This window comes from Amblyraja radiata, unplaced genomic scaffold, assembly GCF_010909765.2.
Source record: "Amblyraja radiata isolate CabotCenter1 unplaced genomic scaffold, sAmbRad1.1.pri scaffold_390_ctg1, whole genome shotgun sequence".
NCBI classification, from domain to species: Eukaryota; Metazoa; Chordata; class Chondrichthyes; order Rajiformes; family Rajidae; genus Amblyraja; species Amblyraja radiata.
In genome coordinates, this window is record NW_022630517.1 from 70,575 (window position 1) to 78,655 (window position 8,081).

At 45.2% G+C, this 8,081-nt stretch overlaps 1 pseudogene; it reads left to right on the forward strand.

The window, feature by feature from the left end:
* Window positions 1-7,236: 7,236 nt before the first annotated feature.
* Window positions 7,237-7,349, forward strand: LOC116969894 (annotated as a pseudogene).
* The last annotated feature ends 732 nt before the right edge of the window (window positions 7,350-8,081 follow it).

Here is an 8,081-nt window from a genome sequence, read left to right on the forward strand (position 1 = left end):
TCAGAACTGCTGTAGCTTTGGGAGCAACAACAGCAGCAGGAGCTAAGCAAGAGATACGACTGATTGGCTCTAGCCCAAGTGGGAGGAGAGAAGTGAAAACAGTTAAAGTACAGGTCAAGGACAGGCAGACTTGACTCAGAACTGCTGTAGTTTTGGGAGCAACAACAGCAGCAAGAGTTTAGCAAGAGATACGACTGATTGGCTCTAGCCCAAGTGGGAGGAGAGAAGTGAGTCAGTGCTGGGAAAACAGTTGAAAACTGAGGAATTTGGTTTGTAAATTGGTAAATCAGGCAATTTATCAGTCAATTTAAGCAAGACTGCTCTTAGCGAGCAGCAGTGAATGAGCGGCCTTGTGAGGAAGTGCCCTGTGAGAAAAATGTGAGTCTTTGGCTCGAGAGACTTCGGAGAGGAGACGAAAGAAGGAGATGCCAGGCAAGCTGATTCAGTGCGATGCTTGCAGTATGTGGGAGGTCAAGGACACCGCCGGTGCCTCTGGCTGCTACAAATGCGAGAAGTGCATCCAGGTAGAGCTCCTGAAGGGCCGTGTTGGGGAACTTGAGAAGCAAGTGGATGACCTCCGGTTCGTCCGAGAAACGGAGTCGTTCCTCGACAAGTCCTACAGTACGATTGTTACACCAAAGGTACTGGAAGAGAGAAGGTGGGAGACAGTAAGAACGGGAGGGAAGCATGGAATGCCAACTTCCCCGGGTGTTGTACCTCTTGTGAACAGGTTCACCCACTTAGAAGCTGTCGGGACAGAAGAGGTGTTTACACTGGGCGACGGACTGGCTTGTGATGCGAATAGGGCGGTTGAGCCAAAACCAATAAGGCCTAAGGCAGGCAACGCCATTGTAGTGGGAGACTCCATTGTGAGAGGTACGGACAGGGGTTTCTGCGGCAACAGACGGGATGCGAGGATGGTGTGCTGCCTTCCTGGTGCCAGGATCCAGGATGTCACGGACAGAGTGCAGAAAATCCTCAAGGGCGAAGGTGAACATCCGGAAGTGGTAGTGCATGTCGGCACAAACGATGTCGGAAAGAAGGGGATGAATATTCTGCAGCGTGACTGTACAGAGCTCGGAAAAATGCTGAAAAGCAGGACCTCCAGGGTTGTTATCTCCGGTTTGCTTCCAGTTCCTCGTGCTGGCGAGAGCAGGAACAGGGAGATACGGGACCAGAACGTGTGGCTGAGGAACTGGTGCACGGGGCAGGGATTTAGATTCTTATATCACTGGGATCTGTTTTGGGGTAAGGGGGAACTGTACAAAAGGGACGGATTGCATCTTAACAGGTGTGGGACCAGCATTCTGGCAGGCAGGTTTGCCACTGCTACACGGGTGGTTTTAAACTGAATAAGGGGGGTGAGGTGTCGAATGGGCTAGTGGAGGATGGAGTTAATGGCAAAGGGTTTCTTAAATGTGTGAGCGTAGAGACAGAGGGGTGTAAAATGAGGGTAGAAGCAATAGGTAGCAAGGTGAAAAGTAAAAGTGGCAGGCCGGAAAATCCAGGGCAAAAATCAAAAAGGGCCACTTTTCATCAAAATTGTATAAGGGGTAAGAGTGTTGTAAAAACAAGCCTGAAGGCTTTGTGTCTCAATGCAAGGAGCATTCGTAATAAGGTGGATGAGTTGAATGTGCAGATAGCTATTAATGACTATGATATAGTTGGGATCACGGAGACATGGCTCCAGGGTGACCAAGGCTGGGAGCTGAACATCCAGGGATATTCAATATTCAGGAGGGATAGAGAGAAAGGAAAAGGAGGTGGGGTAGCGTTGCTGATTAGAGAGGAGATTAACGCAATGGAAAGGAAGGACATTAGTTTGGAGGATGTGGAATCGGTATGGGTAGAGCTGCGAAACACTAAGGGACAGAAAACGCTGGTGGGTGTTGTGTACAGGCCACCTAACTGTAGTAGTGAAGTTGGAGCTGGTATCAAACAGGAAATTAGAAATGCGTGCGACAAAGGCAAAACCGTTATAATGGGTGACTTCAATCTACATATAGATTGGGTGAATCAAATTAGCAGGGGTGCTGAGGAAGAGGATTTTTTGGAATGTATGCGGGATAGTTATCTAAATCAACATGTAGAGGAACCAACGAGAGAGCAGGCTATTTTAGACTGGGTATTGAGTAATGAGGAAGGGTTAGTTAGCAGTCTTGTTGTACGTGCCGCCTTGGGCAAGAGTGACCATAATATGGTTGAGTTCTTCATTAGGATGGAGAGTGACATTGTTAATTCAGAAACAATGGTTCTGAACTTAAAGAAAGGTAACTTTGAGGGTATGAGACGTGAATTGGCCAAGATTGACTGGCAATTAATTCTAAAAGGGTTGACGGTGGATATGCAATGGAAGACATTTAAAGACTGCATGGATGAACTACAAAAATTGTTCATCCCAGTTTAGCAAAAGAATAAATCAGGGAAGGTAGCGCATCCGTGGATAACAAGGGAAATCAGGGATAGTATCAAAGCGAAGGATGGTGCGTACAAATTAGCCAGAAAAAGTAGCATACCGGAGAACTGGGCGAAATTCAGAGACCAGCAGAGGAGGACAAATGGCTTAATTAGGAAAGGAAAAATAGATTATGAAAGAAAACTGTCAGGGAACATAAAAACTGACTGCAAAAGTTTTTATAGATATGTGAAAAGAAAGAGATTAGTTAAAACAAATGTAGGTCCCTTGCAGTCAGAAACAGGTGAGTTGATCATGGGGAACAAGGATATGGCAGACCAATTGAATAACTACTTTGGTTCCGTCTTCACTAAGGAAGACATAAATAATCTGCCGGATATAGCAGGGGACCGCGGGTCAAAGGAGTTGGAGGAATTGAGTGAAATCCAGGTTAGCCGGGAAGTGGTGTTGGGTAAATTAAATGGATTAAAGGCCGATAAATCCCCAGGGTCAGATAGGCTGCATCCCAGAGTACTTAAGGAAGTAGCTCCAGAAATAGTGGATGCATTAGTAATAATCTTTCAAAACTCTTTAGATTCTGGAGTAGTTCCTGAGGATTGGCGGGTAGCAAACGTAACCCCACTTTTTAAGAAGGGAGGGAGAGAGAAAACGGGGAATTACAGACCAGTTAGTCTAACATCGGTAGTGGGGAAACTGCTAGAGTCAGTTATTAAAGATGGGATAGCAGCACATTTGGAAAGTGGTGAAATCATTGGACAAAGTCAGCATGGATTTACAAAAGGTAAATCATGTCTGACGAATCTTATAGAATTTTTCGAGGATGTAACTAATAGCGTGGATCAGGGAGAACCAGTGGATGTGGTGTATCTGGACTTCCAGAAGGCTTTCGACAAGGTCCCACATAAGAGATTAGTTTACAAACTTAAAGCACACGGCATTGGGGGTTCAGTATTGATGAGGATAGAGAACTGGCTGGCAAACAGGAAGCAAATAGTAGGAGTAAACGGGTCCTTTTCACAAAGGCAGGCAGTGACTAGTGGGGTACCGCAAGGCTCAGTGCTGGGGCCCCAGCTATTTACAATATATATTAATGATCTGGATGAGGGAATTGAATGCAATATCTCCAAGTTTGCGGATGACACTAAGCTGGGGGGCAGTGTTAGCTGTGAGGAGGATGCTAGGAGACTGCAAGGTGACTTGGATAGGCTGGGTGAGTGGGCAAATGTTTGGCAGATGCAGTTTAATGTGGATAAATGTGAGGTTATCCATTTTGGTGGCAAAAACAGGAAAGCAGACTATTATCTAAATGGTGGCCGACTAGGAAAAGGGGAGATGCAGCGAGACCTGGGTGTCATGGTACACCAGTCATTGAAAGTGGGCATGCAGGTGCAGCAGGCAGTGAAGAAAGCGAATGGTATGTTAGCTTTCATAGCAAAAGGATTTGAGTATAGGAGCAGGGAGGTTCTACTGCAGTTGTACAGGGTCTTGGTGAGACCACACCTGGAGTATTGCGTACAGTTTTGGTCTCCAAATCTGAGGAAGGACATTATTGCCATAGAGGGAGTGCAGAGAAGGTTCACCAGACTGATTCCTGGGATGTCAGGACTGTCTTATGACGAAAGACTGGATAGACTTGGTCTATACTCTCTAGAATTTAGGAGATTGAGAGGGGATCTTATAGAAACTTACAAAATTCTTAAGGGGTTGGACAGGCTAGATGCAGGAAGTTTGCTCCCGATGTTGGGGAAGTCCAGGACAAGGGGTCACAGCTTAAGGATAAGGGGGAAATCCTTTAAAACCGAGATGAGAAGAACTTTTTTCACACAGAGAGTGGTGAATCTCTGGAACTCCCTGCCACAGAGGGTAGTCGAGGCCAGTTCATTGGCTATATTTAAGAGGGAGTTAGATGTGGCCCTTGTGGCTAAGGGGATCAGAGGGTATGGAGAGAAGGCAGGTACGGGATACTGAGTTGGATGATCAGCCATGATCATATTGAATGGCGGTGCAGGCTCGAAGGGCCGAATGGCCTACTCCTGCACCTAATTTCTATGTTTCTATGTTTCTCTTCTTCTGTCAGGTACTCTTTCCTTGCAGTGAATGCTTAGACTTAGGGGTACAGTTCCCACCAAGATACTCTTCGCTAACAAGTACTCTTCCTCTACCTCAGTTACTTTTCCACTAACAGGTACTAATCAGCGGATCTAAAGGATACGAATCCACGGTTGAACAGCCATGAATCGGACTCCAATTATAAAAGCAGTCTTAATCACACTATGCCAATATACAGTCCCGATTCGAACCATTATTACAACAGTTTATCTAACACTCAAAACTTTAAATCAAAGGTAAGACACAATAAATACAATAAAGCAACGGCAACATTTTAAGTACACTTTAAACTGAAACTCAATACATTTTTAACAATGAATAATTCCAACAATATATTTTTATTACACACAAGTTAACCAGAAATATATGTACACTTTTATTAATGTACAATAGCCAGTGCCCTCAAAATGAAAGCCAATACTAGAAATACAAGATCTCTATACGATCGCCAGTCCATCAATATGAAGCCCTAAATTTGGTAGAACTTAAATCAAAGAATTTAGACCTTTACTTTCTTAATTACTTTACCCAACTATTTTAGCTCCTTTCCCACAAATTCAAGTAATTAGAATAGACGCGTCTTTAATTTTAATTTTACTTCGGAGTCACGTGAGTGACTACATGAAGAACCCGCCACTACGCACGTGTGTCATTATCGCTACACGCATTGTGAACAAGTCATTACGAGGGGAGGACGTTCCTCCCAAACGGCAGGGTTGAACCTGCAACAAGTAAGGTAGGAGAACTTAGTTTCTTGACTTACCTTTTTTACAGGCAGGCTGATGAAAACTGGCTGGAGAGAGTCTGCAGAACTGCAGGCAGCCAGCAACGGCCGGGGGCAACAGTATCTCCCCTAAACGGGAGCCGGAGCCGACCTCAGCTCCAGCAGGACGCCGACAGCGGTGGAGCATTCTGGAGCCGTCATTCCGACGGCTCGGACAACAGCCCCACGGACCTATACTACATGGGTCCGAGGGGCTGGAAGGTGCTGGGTTTTTTCCACAGCACTAAAAATAGCGGCAAGCGGCCAGTGCCCGAGAGCACTGAGTACGCGTTGGAGCCGCTGGGCTTGGGTCGCGAGCGGCCAGTTCCCCGAGAGGACTGGACCGCGTTGGAGCACCCCAGGCCCAAGTGGAGAAGGAGCGGCACAGTGCGGGAAGCACTGCACCGCGTTTTTTAAAACTGCCAGACCTGCGGCTGCGAGCGGCCAGCTCCCCGAGAGGACTGCACCGCGTTGGAGCTCCCCAGGCCCAAGTAGAGAAGGAGCGGCACAGTGCGGAGCACTGCACCGCGTTAAAACTGCCATACCTGCGGTTTGCGAGCGGCGAGCTCCCCGAGGGACTGAACCGCGTTGGAGCACCGCAGGCTAACGGCAGTACGGGCGGCTCAGTGCTGTGAGCACTGCACCGCGCTTTGGAGCACCGCAGGCCAACGGGGATACCGGCGGAACAGTGGCCGTGTACACTGCACCGCATTGGCACTGCGGGGCCTGCACCTGCGAGAACATACCGTTTTGCAGCGATGCAGGTCCAAGAAGAAATCCTCCAGTGGGTAAGTCCCATAGCAGCACCTTATACAGGGCTGTATTTCACTTCTACTATTACAGGGAAGTGGTTGAGGAAAAGACAGACTCAGGGAGAAGGAAGCAGCACCTTTTCTATAGGGCTATAATCATGCTTCTCTCTCCCCAGTAGACTCTTCTGTCAGAAGAGTGCTGGGGTCAAGTCTAGGGCAAACCCTGGACAGGTAAACAGATGTAAGAGCTGTAACATAGAGTGTACATAGAGTGCATTATTGGTCCTTTCCTGAAAGAAATACAGGAATACTTATGTTGTGACTGAAGGATTTAGCAGTCCAAAAATTTACTGACAAATTCCATTCCCATCTGGGAAGTCAGACAGTCTATGTTTCAGGGGGAACAACAGTACAGCTGTGAGTAAAGCTAACTGGGAAAGATCTACAAACCAGGTTAGAAGCCAGCATAGACCATATGTTTTCTATTTACTGCAGGGGCAAACATTAGCTGACACCATAGCTGTCACTTGCCACCGGGGATTGTAAATCCCTGAATGCACTAAACTAATCAATTTATGCATCTGGTTACATCCAACCGGGATTGACGCGGGCGTGTGTAAACCCGAAACCTCCTAGCAAAATCTTTTTATTTGGGGGTGACCTATCTAGAAGGTCAAGGAGTTGGACAATGAAGCCAAACTGGAGCTCATCTAAACGTCCAAACATCATCCTCAAAGGTATCGCCCCTATGCTGGAAGATGTGTACACCCACAACACATGGCCTCGGGGATCCAGAAGAAAACAGTAAAACCAGAAGGAAGCAAGGAGGTTGGTGCGAGAAGACATCGAATAAATAACTTTTTGACACTCAAAGCTTAAACAGTATCCGGGGATACACAATAGAATTTTACAACACATATTAACTTCTAGTCCAGCTGATATATCGAGAGAGGAATTTGGAGGAGAACACCAAGTTGGGCTAGAGTATTTGCTGATGTTTCTACACGATATGGAACACCAGATGCCGATCTACTCGTATCCAGACATAATCACCAATTACCAAATATGTCATATGGGATACAGACATTGGACATCAGCAACAGATGGGGTTTTAGCTGCATTGCAAGGGAAGAATTATTATCTACGCATTCCCTTCCTAACAAAATAGGATATGGCGCTTGACGCATCAATCATAGATCAGATCTCGGCTTTTTGGCTAAGATCAAGTATAATATCTGTTCTTATCAGTTTAAATGTCTGATATGTCCCTTATCTCGGGACCATATATCATAAAATTAAATAAATAAATAAATAAATAGAAAAGATTAAAAAAACAAAAATAAAATTTAAAAAAAATGAAAAATAAATAAAACGATATATTCGTTTTAAGAACAGAAACCTTTTCTATTGTTAAGTATATTCGTTTTAAGAACGAAAATGGCAAGCATTGATTCAAAGGATGCTTACAATTTCAGTACCCATAACAGGTGACCACGGACGTTATTTTTATCTAATTGGATGGCTCAGCTCTAGCAGTATAGAGCACTACCTAATGTGTTTACATTAGCACCTAGGTTATTTACAAAATATGACAACCAGCCACACAATGGTAATGGCTTCTTTGGATGACATACTAATTGTGTGGAAACTTAGGACGGGCTGAACAAACGGTAACAGCCACTTAACAATTATTTGGAAACTAGGATCATTATCCATCCAATTAAATCAAAATGAAAGCCTTCAAACTAAAGGGATTATTTGGGGTTCACCATTGACTCAGTTCCTCATGTCAGTAGCTTTGCCAACAGAGGTTACAACCTTAATAGAGGCATACAGCAAAATCATTGACATGAGGATAAACCATCCATCAGACTGGTAGCAAGAATATTGGCAACATATGGTTTCCAGCCACATAATTCAGACCCTTACATTATAAAGATTTACAGAGGGCCAAAATATGAGCTCTTAAAATTAATGGTGATCATTTCAATAGAATGATGAAGCCATACAGAAGCCATATTGGAACTAAATGGTGGAAGGT